The sequence below is a fragment of the Panthera onca genome, chromosome A3 (genome assembly GCF_046562875.1).
Source record: "Panthera onca isolate mPanOnc1 chromosome A3, mPanOnc1 haplotype 2, whole genome shotgun sequence".
Lineage (NCBI taxonomy): Eukaryota > Metazoa > Chordata > Mammalia > Carnivora > Felidae > Panthera > Panthera onca.
The window spans coordinates 117,394,658-117,413,602 of NC_138341.1; the positions used below are offsets into that span (position 1 = coordinate 117,394,658).

An 18,945-nucleotide genomic window follows, 5' to 3' on the forward strand; every position below is an offset into this window, starting at 1 on the left:
CAGGAGAGAGGTGGCCCCTGGGAAGCTCCAGGCCGTGGCCCCAGCAGCTACACTCTGCCCTGACTTGGTTCAGTCCAAGCTCATCCTCCAAGAGAGCCCCTCTACAGAACATGCAGGAAAGACAGGTCTCCAGAGTATCCAGAAAGGATGAAGTCAGCATCCCACTGACACCTGATGGCGTGGAGCCTGAGGAGGGTACCCTTGGATGGGTCTGTATCCATAGACCTTTAGGCCAGTTCCCAGGTTTAATGTCACACCTGCTGCTGCACAGGGAACTGTTGTGAGCTGTGTACTTAATAACTTTGCACAGTAAGAGTATTTAACAAATCAGAATGGAGCCAAGGACCAGAGAGTGCACTGAAATACTTCTAATAGGAACCATCCAGCCCACTGCCCGACCTCAGACTTCTCTGCTTGCAGCTGTCGGTAGCTGTACATCCTGGTATTTGCCTTCCTATTGCTTTTTTTTCTTTTAAATGTGATTACCTCTTAATTCTTCTCAAATCAGTCATCGTCATGTATTGATTTCCTGCTTATAAGAGGTGAGTAGTTAGCTGTATCACCTCTGCCTCCTGTGCCCCACCCTGCATGTCTTACATCACAGTTTTGGCTTAAGTAACCACCAGTGTATTTGTTTACTGTAAGCATGTAAATATTATTGTTCACTGCAGAGCCTAATACTATATTATGGTTTAATTTCCTTTTCTTACACACTTTATTTTTCCTAGCATAAATGATTGCCCCATCTTTTTTATACGCTTCATTTTCTAAGTTCTTATTTGTAATGTTTTACACACTCCACCAGATCTGCCAGCCTTCATCAGTATTATTTTTCAGATATGCAGACATATCAGATAATCTCATGATTTCATATTTTTCCTGGTGCACGTCTGTCCTCTGTTCTGATCTGGCTAGGTTACTCTGTGGGCCTGCTGCCTCACTGCTATCCAGAAACTTCCCTTTTCATCACCTGGGACTGCCCTTGGCCGCTGTCCCATGGGGGACACCCTGCTTTCCAGACCACGTGGCCTTCTGCTTTCTTGGCATAATCCCTCATTTTGCTGGAACACACCTTTAGTTCGAGATAAATTTTTGGCAACTGCATGTCTTTATTCAGACCTCACACGGTTTGGCTGAGTATAAAGTTGAAAATAATGAATTATATATGTAATGTATATGTATATGTTTGTATATATAACATATGTACGTATAAAAATGAAGTTGAAACAATTTTCTCTCAGGATCTTTAAGGCTATATTGTGTTTAGCTTCTGTTACTTGTGCTGAAAAGTTTGATGCATTCTAATTTTCAGTCCTTTGTGTGTTTTTACTATGGAAGCTGTTAGGCTCTTTGCTTGACCTCTCTTGTGAAATTTCTCAGTGCTGTGCTGTGGAATGGGACTTTGTACAGGAATGTACTGTGCCCATAGTCGATAGCCCCTTTCTATATGGAGATGCAGGTCTTTTGTTTCTGAGCAACAGCCTTGCATTAATTCTTAAAAATAATTTCCTTGCTTTCATTTGCTCTATTTTCTCCAAAATTTGTGTCACTTAGACGTTGGACCTGCTGGATTGAGCCTCAGTCTCTGATCTTTTCTTCCTCATATCTTTTGGTTATCTTTCTGTAAGGCTCTTTCTTTTTTTCTTTTCCATGCTATAACATCTGTATTGATAAATAATTTGCATGCCATGAAATTCACCCATTCACCCTTTTCTTTTTTATTTTTTGAGAGAGCAAGAGAGAGTGCGTGTGCACACACATGAGCGGGAGAAGGGCACAGAGAGAGAATCCCAAGCAGGCTTCATGATCACAGATCCCAACATGGGGCTTGACCCCACAACCCTGGGATCATGACCTGAGCCACAATCAAGAGTTAGACGTTTAACCGACTGAGCCACCTAGGCAGTAACACCCTTTCAAAGTGTACAGTTCAATGGCAGTTAGTACACTCAGTGTTGTACGACCATCACTATTAATTTCAGAACATTTTCGTCATTCCAGAAAGAAACACTGTAACTATTAGTAGTCACTCTTGGTTCCTGCCACTTTCTCAGCTCTTAGCAACCACAATTCTGTCTCGGTGGATTTGCCCATTCTGGACACTTTTATAAACGGAATCATACAGTATCTGGTCTTTTGTGTCTGGCTTATGTTTTGTATAACATTTTTAAGGTTCACTCAAGTTGTAGCAGTATCAGCACTTCATTCCTTATTGCTGAATAATAGTCCATTTTATGGGTATACTTCATTTTTTATACATTTCATCTGTTGATGGACATTTGGGTTTTTTCCACACTTCGGCTAGTATCAGTAATGTTGCTGTCAACACCGTGTCTAAGTTTTTGTGTGGAAGTATGTTCATTTCTTTTAGATATATGCCCAGGAGTAGAATTGCTAGATCATATGGAAACTCCGTGTTTAACTTTCTGAGGAACGTGCCAAATGATTTTCCACAGTGGCTGCACCACTTAACATTCCCACCAATGGTATATGAGGATTCTAATTTATCCATATCCTCACCAACACTTGCAATTATTGGTCTTTTTTTTCTTTTTTTTAAGTTTATTTATTGAGAGAGAGCACAAGCAGGGAGGGGCAGAGAGACAGGAGAGAGAGAATCCCAGGCAGGCTCTGCACTGTCAGCCTGATGCAGGGCTTGAGCTTGCAAACTGCAAGATCAGGAACTGAGACGAAACCAAGAGTCAGACACTTGACCGACTGAGCCATCCAGGCACCCTGCAACTACTGGTCTTTTTGAATCTAGCCATCCTCGTGAGCGTGAAGTAGTATGTCATTATGGTTTTAATTTGCATCTCCGCGATGGCCAATATTGTCCAGCATCTTTGAATATGCCTTGTGGCTATTTGTATATTTTTGTTTGAGAACTCTATGGAGATGGGGACATTTTCCTGACTTGATCTCCAAACTCCGTCTGTCACATGTTTACTGTGGCCATCCATACAACAGGTCATTCTACTGTTCTTTTTCATGATATTTTGTCCTTTTTTTATGCATAGAGTGTCTCCTGCCCCTGCGAGACCTACATATATAAATGTAAGTTTTCCTGGGACCCTGTGCTCTGTCCTTTAGGTTCCGTCTTTGTATTTGTCTTTTTGTTTTGATGTTTCCTGGAACATCCAGTCGTCTTGGTTATTTCTATTTAAAAGTGAGGAACTGATGTAGGAGTAGGAGGTTATGTGCTGGCATGTTAGTAATATATGATAGTAACATCACAGATGAAGAAATAATTATTTAAGCATCAGGATGTAAAGACTCTAACAGAAAGGTAAAAGCCATCACGAATAATGCTGTGTTCAAGTCTTCTGTGTATAGATAGATGTAGGAGTGGAATGGTTGGATCATATTTGTCATTTTTTTATTATGGTAAAATATACATAACAAAAAGTTTGCCATTTTAACCACTTTTTAAAATGTTTATTTATTTATTTTTGAGAGAGAGTGAGGGAGAAGGAGAATCCCAAGCAGACTCTGTGCTGTCAGCACAAAGCCCAACATGGGGCTTGAACTCACCAACCTTGAGATCATGACCTGAGCCAAAATCAAGAGTCGGACGCTTAACCAACTGAACCACCTAGATGGCTTTAACCACTTTTAAGTGTACAATTCAGTGTCATTACTTACATTCACAATGTCGCACATCATCAGTATTTATTCCCAGAACTTTCTCACCACCCCAAACAGAAATTCTGAACCCATTAAGCAATAACTACCCGTTGCGCTCTCCGCAGCCCCTGGTAACCTCTAATCTGATTTCTCTATGAATGTGCCTATTTGAGATATTTCATATAAGTGGGATGTTGCAGTATTTGTCCTTTTGTGTTTGGCATGTTTTCAAAGTTCATCCATGTTGTAGCATATATCAGAACCCTTTTAAAGCTGAGTAAGATTTCCACTGTGTATAAATAACCACATTTTGTTTTTCCACTTAACTGTTGATGGACACTTGGGGTTAGTTCCCCCTTTCAGCTACTGAGAATAGTGCTACAGTGAACACTGGCAAGCAAGTATCTGTTTCAGTCAGTTTGCAGTTCTCTCAGGTATATACTTAGGAGTGGGATTGCTGGGTGACCTATGTTTACAGCTTGCTGAGGAACCGCCATACTGATTTCCACAGTGGCTGCACCAATTTACATTCCCACCACCAATGCACGGAGGTTCCAATTTCTCCACATCCTTGCTAACACTTGTTAGTTTTCATCTCTTAAAAAAATAGCCATTCTAGTAGGTATAAAGTAGTAGCTCATTGTCATTTTGATTTGCATTTCTGTAATGATGTTGAGCATCTTTTCATGTTCTTATTGATCATCATTTGGGTATCTTCTTTGGAGAAAAATCTATTCAGTTCCTTTGCCCATTTGTTAATTGGGCAGTCTTTTTCTTGTTGAGTTGCAAGAGTTCTTTATATAATTTTTGAATAATAGGCACTTATTAAATATGTGATTTGCAAATATTTTCTCCCATTCGGTAAGCTGTCTTTTCATTTTCTTGATAGTATCATTTGATACACAATAGTTTTTAATTCTGACCTGGTCCTATTTATTTTTCTTTCATTGCTGTGCTTTTACTTATTTAAAAAAAAATTTTTAATGTTTTTTTTCTTTTTAAAAATTTTTTTAAATTTTAATTTTTTTTTCCTTAATTTTTTAAATTCACATCTAAATTAGCATATGGTGCAACAATGATTTCAGGAGTAGATTCCTTAATGCCCCTTACCCATTTAGCCATCCCCCCCTCCCACAATCCCTCCAGTAACCCTCTGTTTGTTCTCCATATTTAAGAGTCTCTTATGTTTTGTCCCCCTCCCTGTTTTTATATTACTTTTGCTTCCCTTCCCTTGTGTTCATCTGTTCTGTGTCTTAAAGTCCTCATATGAGCGAAGTCATATGATGTTTGTCTTTCTCTGACTGACTAATTTTGCTTAGCATAATACCCTCTAGTTCCATCCACATAGTTGCAAATGGCAAGATTTCATTCCTTTTTTTTTTTTTAATTTTTTTTTTTTTAACATTTATTTATTTTTGAGACAGAGAGAGACAGAGCATGAACGGGGGAGGGTCAGAGAGAGGGAGACACAGAATCCGAAACAGGCTCCAGGCTCTGAGCTGTCAGCACAGAGCCCGATGCCGGGCTCGAACTCACGGACCGCGAGATCGTGACCTGAGCCGAAGTCAGACGCTCAACCGACCGAGCTACCCAGGCGCCCCATGATTTCATTCTTTTTGATTGCCGAGTAATCCTCCATTGTATGTATGTGTATATATAGACATACACCACATCTTCTTTATCCATTCATCCATCGATGGACATTTGGACTCTTTCCATGCTTTGACTATTGTTGATAGTGCTGCTGTAAACATTGGGGTGCATGTGCCCCTTCAAAACAGCATACCTGTATCACTTGGATAAATACCTAGTAGTGCAATTGCTGGGTCATAGGATAGTTCTGTTTTTAATTTTTTGAGGAACCTCCAGACTTTTCCATGGTGGCTGTACCAGCAGTGCAAAAGAGATCCTCTCTCTCCACATCCTCGGCAACATCTATTGTTGCCCGATGTTAATGTTAGCCATTCTGACAGGTGTAAGGTGGTATCTCATTGTGGTTTTGATTTGTATTTCCTGGATGATGAGTGATGTGGAGCATTTTTTCATGTGTCTGTTCGCCATCTGGATGTCATCTTTGGAGAAGTGTCTCTTCATGCCTTTTGCCCATTTCTTCACTGGATTATTTGTTTTTTGGGTGTTGAGTTTGATAAGTTCTTTATAGATTTTTGGATACTAACCCTTTATCTGATATGTTGTTTGCAAGTATCTTTTCCCATTCCGTCGGTTGCCTTTTAGTTTTGCTGATTGTTTCCTTTGCTATGCAGAAGCTTTTTATTTTGATGAGGTCCCAATAGTTCATTTTTGCTTTTGTTTCCCTTTCCTCTGGAGACGTGTTGAGTAAGAAGTTGCTGTGGCCAAGATCAAAGAGGTTTTTGCCTGCTTTCTCCTCAAGGATTTTGATGGCTTCCTGTCTTACATTGAGGTCTTTCATCCCTTTTGAGTTTATTTTTGTGTATGGTGTAAGAAAGTGGTCCAGGTTCATTTTTCTACATGTCGCTGTCCAGTCTTCTCAGCACCACTTGCTGAAGAGACTGTCTTTATTCCGTTGGATACTCTTTCCTGCTTTGTCAAAGATTAGTTGGCCATATGTTTGTGGGTCCATTTCTGGGTTTTCTATTCTGTTCCATTGATCTGAGTGTCTGTTTTTGTGCCAAATGTTTATTTTTGAGAGAGAGAATGACAGAGTGCTAGTGGGGTGGGCACAGGGGACACAGAATCTGAAGCAGGCTCATTCTCTGAGCTGTCAGCACAGAGCCTGATGTGGGGCTTGAACTCACAGACCACGAGATCATGACCTAAGCCAAAGTCAGACCCCTAACTGACTGAGCCACCCAGGTATCCCTACTTATTTTTAAAGGTATGAATATATATTAATTTAATAAAAATTAAAATTAGGATAAGAAGATGGAAGCGCTGAGAAACTAACTGGCAGCTCTGCCTGGGCAGGGCTTGTTGAAAGGTAGGCTTCTATGGACACCTAAGAAAATTGGTTTTAAATAACATACAGTAAAAATTACATCAAATAATAAAGGAAGCCAATTACATTAATATAGTCATCAAAATGTGTACTTCTTTCTTAAGGCATTAAATAACAATGTAGCAGTGAGTCTAATTATTAGAGTTTCAAAGTAATGATGACAGGAAACATTATGTCAAGATAACTGTGACAGCTATAATGTGATATGAAATTATCTGTGATTTCTATTGGTGACAAAGTGACAGGTACTGCTTACAATAAAGTGGTCTCATTGTCCATCTGAGTTTAAGGACATTGTGCTGTAGAGGGTGACTGGGTGACCAGCTGGCTCTTTCCTTAGGGGAAGACCTTGAAATGTTAGTACTCTTTCTCTGCAGTCCTTCTTCAGAGACAAATCTGGTTTCTCTAAGAGGCAATATTTTCTTTCATACATATAACATTTACGACCTTAATCGTTTATATTCTTTTATTATTTTTTTCAATGTTTCAAGTTTTTATTTAAATTCTAGTTAGTTAACATGTAGTGTAATATTAGTTTCAGGAATAGAATTTATTTATTCATTAGCCATTTTTATTTTATTTATTTTTTTATGTTTTTAAATGTTTGTTTATTTTTGAGAGAGATGACAATGCACAAGCAGGGGAGGGGAAGAGAAGGAAGGAGACACAGAATCTGAAGCAGGCTCCAGGCTCCAGACAGTCCACAAGAGCCCAATGCGGAGCTCGAACTCATGAACTGTGAGATCATGATCTGAGCTGAAGACGCTTAACCGACTGAGCCACCCAGGCACCCCTCATTAACCATTTTTAAATGTACAGTTCAAGAGCACCTGGCTGGCTCACTTGGTGGAGCAGTGCTGACTTGTGATCTCAGGGTTGTGAGTTCAAACCCTACATTGGGGATGCAGCTTATTTAAAAATAAAATCATAAAAAATAATAATAATAATAAATAGCAGCATCTGGGTGGCTCAGTCGGCTAAGTGTCAAACTCTTGGTTTCTGCTCTGGTCATAATCTCATGGTTCATGAGTTTGAGCCCCACAACAGGCTCTGCACTGATAGTGTGGAGCCTGCTTAGGGTTCTCTCTCTCTCTCTCTCTCTCTCTCTCTCTATCTCTATCTCTCTCTCTCTCTCTCTTCCCCCCCCCCCAAATAAATAATTTTTTAAAAATAAATGCACACTTCAGTGTTATTAAATACATTCATAGTGTTGTACAGCCATCACCACCATCCATCCCTGTAACGCTTTTTATCTTGCAAAACGTTTCAGTTTTTACCCATTGAACGATAATAACTCCTTATTCTCCCTTCCCCCTCAAGTCTCGGGCAACCATTATTATACTTTGTCTTTATGTTCCGAATACTCTAAGCACCTCATAAAAGTGGAATCACACAGTATTTATCTTTTTTGATTGGTTTGTTTCACTTAGCATTAATGTCCCCAGAGTTCATCCATGTTATAGCATATCTCAGAACATCATTCCTTTTTATGACCGAACAATACTCCATTATGCATACGCCACATTTCGCTTATGCATTCATCCATCAGTAGATATTTGGATTGCTTCCATGTTTCAGCTACTGTGAGGAATGAATTCCGCTGTGAACATGGGTGTCCAAATACCTCTTCAAGTCCTTGCCTTTCAGTTCTTTTGAATATATACCCAGAAGTAGAGTTGCTGGATCATATGGTAATTCTATTTTTAATTTTTCATAGTCACTGTATCATTTTACATTCCCACCAGCAGTGCTCAAGTGTTCGAATTTCTCCACATCCTTGCCAACACTTGCTATTTCCTGTTTTTTTTTTTATCATAGCCATCCTAATGGGTGTGAGGTGGTATCTTATTATAGTTTTGACTTGCATTTCCCTAATGATTAGTGATTTTGAGCATTTCTTTATGCGCTTATTGGCCATTCACCTATCTTCTTTGGAGAAATGTCCATTGAAGTCCTTTGCCCATTTTTTTTTTTACATTTTTTTAAATGTTTACTTATTATTGAGAGAGAGAAACAGAGAGTGAGCATGGGAGGGGCAGAGAGAGGAGGAGACACAGAATCCGAAGCAGGCTCCAGGCTCTGAGCTGTCAGCACAGATCCTGACGCAGGGCTTGAACTCACAAACCTGATATCATGACCTGAGCCAAAACTGAGAGTCAGATGCTTAACCTAACCGACTGAGCCACCCAGGGGCCCCTATATATTCTAAGTATTAATTCTTTACCCAGATGTATCATTTGCAAGTATTTTGTCCCCTTCTGTGGGTTCTCTTTTTTTTACTCTATGGATAATGACTTTTAATGCACAAAATTTTAAGTTTTTATGAAATCCAGTTTGTTTTTTCTTTTGTTACATGTGCCTTTCATGTCAGAGCCAAGAAATCACTGCAAATCCAATTTCCTGAAGCTTTTGTGCTGTTTTTTCTTTTAAGAATTTTTCTGTTGAAAAAAGGTCTTACATTTAGTTCCTTGATCCATTTTGAGTTAATCTTTGCATATGGTATTAGGTACTTTTCCATGTGGATAGCCAGTTTTCCCAGCACCATCTGTTGAAAGGACTGTCCTTTCCCCCTTTGTCCTGGTACTCTCGTCGAAAATCTTTTGATCTTATATGCAAGCGTTTATATCAAAGCTGTCTATTTTATTCCATTGACTATAGGTCTGTCTTTATGCCAATACCACTGTTTTAATCTCTGTGGCTTTGTAGTAGGTTTTGAAATCAAGAAGTAGGAGTCCTTCCATTTTGTTCTTTTTCAAGATTGTTTTGCATATTTGGGTCCCCTGAATTCCATATGAATTTTAGGATGGGTTTTTCTGTTCCATCTAAAAAACAAACAAAAAAACATAATTGGGATTTTTGAAAGGGACTGTATTGAATCTGTAAATGGTTTTGGATAGTATTGACATTTTAACAACATTGTCTTCAATCTACCAATAGGGGATGTGTTTTTGTTTATTATGTCTTCTTTGATTTCTTTTAGCAGTGTTTTGTAGTTTCCATTGTACAAGTCTTTCAGCTCGTTGGTCAGTTATTTATTTTATTCTTTTTGATGCTATTGTAAATGGAATTGTTTTTGTAATTTTTCTTTCATCTTATTCGTTGTTAGCATATAGAAATGCAACTGATTTTTTTTCGCTTTGTATCCTGCTATTTTGCTGATTTATTACTTCTAGTTGTGTATGTGTGTAATCTTTAGGGTTTTTTACATAGAATATCATTCTGTAAGCAGAGATAATTTTACTTCTTCCTTTCCAATGTAGAGGTCTTTTCATTTTCTTGCCTAACTTCTCTGGCTAGAACTTCGAATACTGTTTTTTGTTGGTTTTCAATTTTAGAGAGAGAGAATGAAAGGGCAAGCAGGGAAGTGGGGCAGAGTGGCGGGGCAGTGGGGGGAGAGGGAGAGAGAGGGAGAGAGAATCTTAAGCAGGCTCCATGCTCAGTGTGGAGCCTGACTCGGAGCTCAATTCCATGACCCTGGGATCAAGACCTGAACTGAAATCAGGAGTCAGACGCTTAACTGACTGAGCGATGCAGGTGCCCCTCCAGTACTGTTGAATAGAAGTGAGCATCCTTGCCTCATCTCTGATCTTAGAGGAAACACTTTCAGTCTTTCATCATTGAGTATGATGTTCACTGTGGGTTTTTCATAGATGGCTTTTATTAGTTAAGGTAGTTTCCTTCTATTCCTAGTTTCTTGAGTTTTTCTTATGGAAAGGTGTTGAATTCTGTCAAGTGCTTTTTCTGCATCAATTGAGATGATCACGTAGTTGTTTTTCTTCATTCTGTTGATGCAGCATAGTAGCACATTGATCAGTTTTCATATTGAATCATCCTTGCATTCCAGGAATAAACCCCACTTGTTCATGATATATAATCCTTTTAACATGCCACTGAATTGTATTTGCTAGTATTTTGTTAAGGTTTTTTTGTGTTGATGTTCATAAGGGATATTGGTCTATAGTTTTCTTGTAATGTCAGTCTGGCTTTGGATTCAGCATAATGAGGCTTCACAGAATGAGTTAGGAAGTGTTTCCTCCTTTTCTTTGTTGGGAGATTTTGAATACTGATTGAGTACTGATTCAGTCTCCTTACTAGATAAAGATCGACTCAGATTTTCTATTTTGTCAGGATTTAGTCTTGGCAGGTTTTATGTTTGTAGGAATTTGTCCATTTCATGTAGGTTATCAAGTTTGTTGGTGTGTGACTGTTCTAGAACTCTTACAATCTTTTTATTTCCATAGATTTGGTAGTAATGCCTGTACTTCCATTTCTGATTTTAGTATTTGAGTCTTTTTCTCTTAGTCCCTCTAGCTAAACTTTGGTCAGTTTTGTTGATCTTTTTGTTCCTTAATTTTTCTCTATTGTTTTTCTATTCTCTCTCCCCTCTAACCTTTGTTTCCTTCTTTCTGTTGGCTTTGGATTTAATTCTTTTCTAGCTCCTTAAGTTGTAAAGTTAGATTGTTGATTTGAGATCTTTCATGAGTTTTTTTTTGTTTGTTTTAGTAATACAGATTTTTAAGTTTATTTACTTTTAAGGAAAGAGAGAGAGCCCACGCATGCAAGGGAGGGGCAGAGAGAGAGAGAAAGAGAGAATCCTAAGCAGGCTCTGCACTGTCAGCAGGGAGCCTAATGCGGGGCTCGATCTCACAAACCATGAGATTATCACATGAGCTGAAATCAAGAGTTGGATGCTTAACCGACTGAGCCACCTAGGCACCCCTGCACCTTTGATTCTTAAGAACACTTTCTGTGTTCCAGGGCGCCTCGGTGGCTCAGTCCATTGAAGTGTCTGACTTCAGCTCAGGTCATGATTTCCTGGTTCGTGAGTTCAAGTCCCACATCTGGCTTGCTGTTGTCAGCGTGGAGCCTGCTTCAGATCCTCTGTCCCACTCTCTCTCTGCCCCTCTCCTGCTCGCACTCTTTCTCAAAAATCAAATAAACATAAAAAAAAAAAATACCTTCTGTGTTCCAATGGCATAGAGATTTTTTCATGGTATCAAATTTTGTGTTTTTCATATTTAGGTGTTTAATCTGTCTGCAGCTTCTATCTGTGTATTCTATAATTTCATTTTTTTCATATGGAAAGCCAGTTGTCATAACACCATGATTATCGAAATCATTACTTTTTTCACTGATTAGTGATACTTTTCAATCACAACCTCTGTGAAATTTTACCTCAACAGGGGTATGTTTCTGGGCTGTATTCTGTTCTGCTATTTTGTCTATTGTTGCATTAATACAACTGTTAATTGCCATAGCTTTTGAACATTCCTCAGTATCTGGTAGAATGAATCCCTCTTCCTTATTGTGTTTGTTCAGAAATAAAAAATTTACATACCTCTTCATTCTTTCAGTACTAATTTTGGAATGAGTTTATTTCAATAAACTCCGTGGAAAAATTTTGCTGGGGCATTGACTAGAAATAGAATTTATATATGAATTTGGGAAAACTTGATACCTGTAAAATACTGAGTCTTCTTAGCTATGAATAAAGCTTAATTCTGTTTATTCAGATCTCCCTTTTATATCCTTCTATTCAAGTTTGATGAATTTCTTCATGAAGGTTTTACATATTTTTCTCGGGTTTCTTTCTTGATACTATCTAGTTTGTGTTTTGATAGTAAAATGAATTCTATTTTGCATATTCTGATTACTTATTTGGAGATCTGTACATTGATCTCATGTGCAGCAACCTTGTATAACTCTGTTCTCTTTAGATTTGCATCATAAATAACATTCAGTATAATGACAATTTCGTGTCTAATTTTACCGTGCCTCCAGCATCTCTTGTGTAACTGCAGGCATCAGGACACTGTGGAATAGTAGGAAGACAGCAGCACGCCCTCCCCTGGTCCTGACATCCATTCAGTGAATATTTACGGGGTACCTGCCATATACAAGGCACTCTTCTAGCTTCTGGGGAGAAAGAAGTGAACAAAACAAAGCCCCTGCCCTCGTGGAGCTTACATTCTCATGGAGAGAGACAGAAAATAACCAAATAGATAACGGCTCATGAGTTCAAGCCCTGTGTCAGGCTCTGTACGGACAGCTCAGAGCCTGGAACCTGCTTCGGATCCTGTGTCTCCGTCTCTTTCTGCCCCTCTCCTGCTCATGCTTGGTCTCTCAACAATAAACATTAAAAAAAAAAAAGGGTGGGAGAATTCGAAGGATGTAACCATAACTTAGGTAAGATGAGATGGTGGTTGCCATTGAGCGCTTCTGAGGAAGGGGGCAGATTCTGGATACAGTTGGAAGGTAGAGCAGGATTTCCTGACAGATTGGGTATGGAATAGGAGTGAAACAAGTCAAAACCGGTTCAGGATCTGGGTGACGAAAAGGATGGAGTTGGGCTAGGGAAGACCGGTGCAAATATCTGGAGTCAGGAGTTCCATCTCGAGCATGTTGAATGCGACGCACGTTACCAGCTATCAGAGTGGGGATGTCAAGCAGGCAGCGGGATGCAGGAGCTGGGAAGGCCGGTCCTGAAGATTACACTGGGAGTCTGCAGCATATAGGCTCAGATCAGAAAAGGGGTAGAGACACGAACACTCTGAATGGTGGGAAAGGAGTGACCAGTAAGTTGGGAGAGAAGGCGACTGGAACCCAACTGAGTGGTTTTCAAGAAGAGAGACTCTGTTGTGTCACATGCTGCTGATGAGCATAGCAGATCAGATCTAGATATGTAAGGTTTTTAAAATTTTTTTTAAGTTTATTTGTGAGAGACAGAGACAGCACGAATGGGGGAGAGGCAAAGAGAGGGGGAGACACAGAATCCAAAGGAGGCTTCAGGCTCTGAGCTGTCAACACAGAGCCCGATGCAGGGCTCGAATCCACAAACCATGAGATCATGATCCAAGGTGAAGTTGGATGCTTAACCGACTGAGCCACCCAGGTGCCCCTAGAAACGTAAGGTTGCTTGCTGGAGGCCTTGAAGAAGGGACCTGTTCTGGTGGAAGGGGGTGGGGGTGAGGGGCAGCCTGACTAGAGAGGGATTAAGAGGAAACAGTAGTAACTGGAGACAGCAAGTAGAGACAAAGAGAGAAAAAGTATTGATGACTTTTTCTGTACAAGAAACAGAAACAGAGGGATATAGGGTCAAGAGAGGGTTGGGGGGGGGGGGTTTCCTTTGTTTTTAAATGGAGTGATGTAAGCCTGTTTATATGTTGTTGAGAATGACCTTGCAGGAAAGAGGAAATACATTATGCAGGAGAGAAAGGGGACAACCGTTGGGGTGATATTCATAGGGAGGTGAGAAAGAACTGAATCAGTGCCCAAGTGGAGAATAGCTAGTTCTAGGGAGGGTTTAAGGGGAACTGTCACAGGGGAAACTGAGCTTAGAATTGTGATATTCCTGATGAAGGGTTAGGGATCCACTCTTTTTCTAGGTGTATATCGCGTTTTGCCTTAAGGTCTTCTGTATTGTATTGCTATACAGCTTTCCTTTGGTTAGGGCCTGTCTGGTGTAACACCTCTTTCCGTGCTTTTACTTCAACCTTTCTTTCACTGACCTTACAATCATAATCATGTCTCCTATAATCAGCATATGTCTGGATTTTGAGTTTTGTTGTTTGTTAATTTCAGAAGTAGAAAATGTAGTCCATTTACAATGGGATTTCTATATGATTGGGTTATTCCTATCATGTTATATTGTGGATTTATTCTACTTTTTTGAGGTTTCTTTTTATCTCTCTCTTCTCTTGCCTTCTTTTGGATTAACACACCCCTCTCCTGCTTCTCTTTCCTAGTATTTAGGCTGTATTAATTGGTATTAGGTTTGCTTACAGAACATTTAAAAAGAAAAACAAAATGGTTTGAACAAGACTATTTATATCACTCGAGTTCAAGAATGTCTGAGATAGTAGGGGTGCCTGGGTGGCTCAGTCAGTTAAGATGCCGACTCCATTTTGGCTCAGGTCATGATCTCAGGGTTCATGAGATCAAGCCCCTGCATGGGGCTCTACACTGACAGCATGGAGCCTGCTTGGGATTCTCTCTCTCCTATCTTTGGCTCAGGCCATGATCTCGGGTTCCATGAGTTCGGACCCCGCATCAGACTCTGTGCTGACAACATTCTGGATCTTTCTCTCTCTCTCTTTCTGCCACTCGTACTGTCTCTCTCTCAAAAATAAACAAACATTAAAAAATTATACAATTCAGTAGTTTTTAGTATATTCACAGAGGTGTGCAACCGTCACTGATACCTAATTTTAGAGCATTTCATCGCCAAAAAGAAACCTTGTACCCATTTAGCCATCATTCCTCCCCCCGCCCCTCCCCACCCCAGACCTAGACAAACACTAATCTGCTTTCTTCTCTATGCCTATTCTAGACATTTCATATAAATGGAATCACACAAATTATATGTGGTCTTTGGTGTCTGGCTTCTTTCATTTTGCATATTTTTGAGGTTTATCCATGTTGTAATATGAATTAGTATTTTGTTCCTTTTTTTTAAATGTTTATTTTTGAAAAAGAGAGCACGAGCAGGGGAGGGGCAGAGAGGGAGGGAGACAGAATATGAAGCAGGCTCCTGGCTGTCTGCACAAAGCCCAGCTCAAGGCTCAAACCCACAAACTGTGAGATCATGACCTGAGCCAAAGTTGGATGCTCGACCGAGTGCCCCAGGCACCCCAGTATTTTGTTCCTTTTAATTGCGGAGTAAAATTCCATTCTATGGCTATATTTTTCTTACCATTTGTCAGTTTTCTGTACGTTCTGGCTGTTAGGTATTCTTTGAAACTCAAAAGTTTAATTTTAGTGAAGTCCAGTTACTTTTTTTCTTTGGTAGTTTGTGATTTTGGTGTTAGGTCTAAGAAACCATTGCCTAGGGGTGCCTGGGTGGCTCAGTCTGTTAAACATCCAACTCTTGGTTTTGGCTCAGGTCATGATCTCACAGTTTGTGAGTTTGATTTGTGAGTTCAAGACCCATGTTGGTGCAGAGTTTGCTTGGGATTCTATCCCTTCCTCTCTCTCTCTCTACCCCTCCCCAACTTGTGTGTTCTCTCTCTCCCTCCCTCTCTCTCTCTCTCCCCCCCTCTCCCCCCTCCCCCCTCAAATAAATAAACTTAAAAAAAAAAAAAAAAAGAAACCATTACCCAATCCAGGGTCATGAAGATTTACTTCTATTTCCTTGTAAGAGTTTTATAGTTTTAGCCATTACATTTATGTCTGTGAGTTAAGTTTTGAGTATAGTGTGAGGTGTATGGGTTTACTTTCAATCTTTGACATTTGGATATCCAGTTGTCCTAGTACCATTTGTTAGACTGTTCTTTCCTCATTGAATGGTTCTCGCCACCCTTGTCAAAAATCAACTGACCATAAAGGTAAGAATTTATACCCAAATTCTCACTTCTATCCCATTGCACTGATGCACATGTGTATACTTATGCCAGTACCACACTGTCATGATTACTATAGCTGTGAAATAAGTTTTGAAATTGGGAAGTGTGAGTCTTCCAACTTTGTTCTTCAAATAAAAATACAAATAAAAGAAGTTTATGGCCCACTCTCAGGTTCTCACCAATGGAAGTTCTTTCAAAGTATGTACTTTGATCTTGCATTTCCATGAATTTTAGGGTCAGCTTGTCAATTTCTGCAAAAACAGCTGGGATTTTATTTTGATAGGAATTGTGTTAAATCTGCAATTCAATTTGGGGAGTATTGCCATCTTAATATTAAGTCCTCCCATCCATGAACGTGGGATATCTTATCATTTACTTAGGTTTTTAAAACTTTCTTTCCATAATATTTTGTAGGTCTCAGTATACAAATCTTAAATAACTCTTGCTACACATATTCCTTTTATTCTTTTGACGCTATTGTATTGTTTTCTTAACTTTTCAGATTGTTTATCTTATTAATGTATACAAATACAATAGATTTTTTTTATATTGATCTTGTATGCTACAACCTTACTAAATGTTGGGGGGGATTCCTTAGGATTTCTTATATACAGGATAATTTCATCTGAAAATAGGGATAGTTTTATTTATTTCCAATCTGGTTTCTTTTATTTTTGTTTATGGCCTAATGGCCCTGGCTTCAATATAAAGTTGAATACAAATGGCAAGAGTGGGGCACCCTTGTTTTTGTCTCATTCCTGATCTTAGTGTGAAATTATTCAGTCTTATACTATTAAGTATGAAGTAAGCTATGGATTATTAGGAACAGTTTTGACCATGTCTCTCGGTATACATAAACAAGAGTTCTCTAGGATATATACTGGATGTACCCGTATGCCAAGTATACCAAGTACCCTTGGTTCATAGCGTACACATGTGTTCAGATTTACAAGAAGTGCTAAATTATATTCCAAAGTGATTATACCAATTTATTATTTCCTCAGCACTGTGTTGAAGTACCCAGTGCTCTACATCTTTGCTTACATTTAGTATATGAGGTTATTTTCCGTCTACAAATATCAATCAAATAGTGGTTATAATTTGCATTTCATTGGTTACTAATGGCATTGAGCATCTTTCCACATATTAATCATTCATGGTGTCTTCCTCTATGAAATTCCTGCTCACATTTTTTCCCTGTTTTCCTATTAAGTTGTCTTTTTCTTACTGCCTCATAGGTGATCTTTATGTATCTGGATTCTGGAACTTTTGTCAGTTTTATATTTGGTAGATATCGTCTCCCAGTTTGTGACCTGTCTTTTCACTTTCTTTATGGTATCTTCTAAGTAAACAGATATTAATTTTAATGTAAATTTGTTACTCTTTTCTTTTATGGTTTGTGCTTTTTGTATCTTAAGAAATCCATTCTTCCCCAAAAGTCAAAAAAACATTTTACTGTTTTCTTGGGGTGCCCAGCTGGCTCAGTCGGTGGAGCATGCAACTCTTGATCTCAGGAGTTCAAGCCCCATGTTGGGTATAGAGATTGCTTAAATAAACACTTTAAATGAATGAATGAATGAATGAATGAAGTTGTTAAATTTATTTGAGGGGAGGGGAGGGGCGTAAAGAGGAGGAGAGAGAGAATCTGAAGCAGGCTCTATGCTCAGCACAGAGCCTGACTTGGTGCTCAATCTCACAACCGTGAGATCATGACCTGAGCCAATATCAAAAGTCAAACACTTAACTGACTGGCCACCCAGCTGCCCCAATACACACACACACACACACACACGTGTGTATATGTGTGTGTGTGTGTATTTTTTTTTAAGTAATCGTTACACCAAACATGGGGCTTGTACTCACAACCCCGAGATCAAGAGTCACATGCTCCACTTACTAAGCCAGCCAGGCAACCCAAAAAAGATATTTTACTGTTTTCTTGTAACAGTTTTTCCTGTCCCCATTTAAGTCCTTGATCCCTTGGAATGGATTTGTCTGCTTGGAGTGAGATGAGACTCTATGTTAATTTTTTGTTTGGATAATAATATATCAAAATGTTTGTCCAGGGGCACCTGGGTGGCTCAGTTGGTTAAGCAACCAACTCTTCATTTTGGCTCAGGACATGATCTTATGGTTTGAGAGCCCTGAGTAGGGAGGGCTCCATGCTGACAGCAAAGCCTGCTTTGGATTCTCTCTCTCCTCTCTCTCGCTCTCCCTCTCCCTCTCTCTGCCTCTCCTCACTGCCCACACACACTCTCTCTCTCTCAAAATAAATAAGCGCTTTTTAAAAATAAAATAAATAAAATGTCCTTATCCTGTTAATATGCAGTACAGCTCTGACAAACTTCAGGTTTCCCATATGTGTTGATCTGTTTCTGAGCTTTCTATTCTATTATTTCTAGGCCCAAATCATACTTTCTTCATTGTTGTAACTGTACAAGGAATCTTGATCACTGGAAGGAAAAGCTCCCATTCTTCAAGAGTGTGTTGGCTAATCTAGGCTCTCTGCTCTCCCATATAAATTTTAGAATCAGCTTTTCAAATTCCAGGTTGAGATTTTGATTGCAATTACATTAAATATGTAGATCAATTTGGGGGAAAATTGACATCTTTATGAAGTCTTTGCTATCCAAGAACATGATTATGTGTCTCCATTTATATAGGTCTTTAATGTTTTCAATTAGATTTTGTATTTCCTACATAAGATTTGTTAGATTCGTATTTTCATTTTGCAGGGACATAAGCTGTATTTTTTATTGTTAATGAAATGCTCTTGACCTTTATAGTGATCTTTTATCTAGAAACCTTGTTATGTTTTTATTATTTTAAATAAGGAATTCCTTTTTCAGGGGCTCTTGACTGGCTCCATCTATTAGAGCATGCAGCTCTTGATCTCTTAGGGTGTTGAGTTCAAGCCCCATGTTGGGCGTGGAGCCTACTCAAAGAAAACAAAAAAAGGAATTGCTTTTTCACATTGTACCATTGAGTATGATGTTTACCATA

General features: G+C 39.1%; 1 protein-coding gene across 11 annotated transcripts in view; it reads left to right on the forward strand.

The window, feature by feature from the left end:
- DLGAP4 (DLG associated protein 4) overlaps nucleotides 1-18,945 on the forward strand; it is a 199,059-nt gene that overhangs the window by 169,721 nt on the left and 10,393 nt on the right. The gene's annotated exons all lie outside the window — the stretch shown is intronic.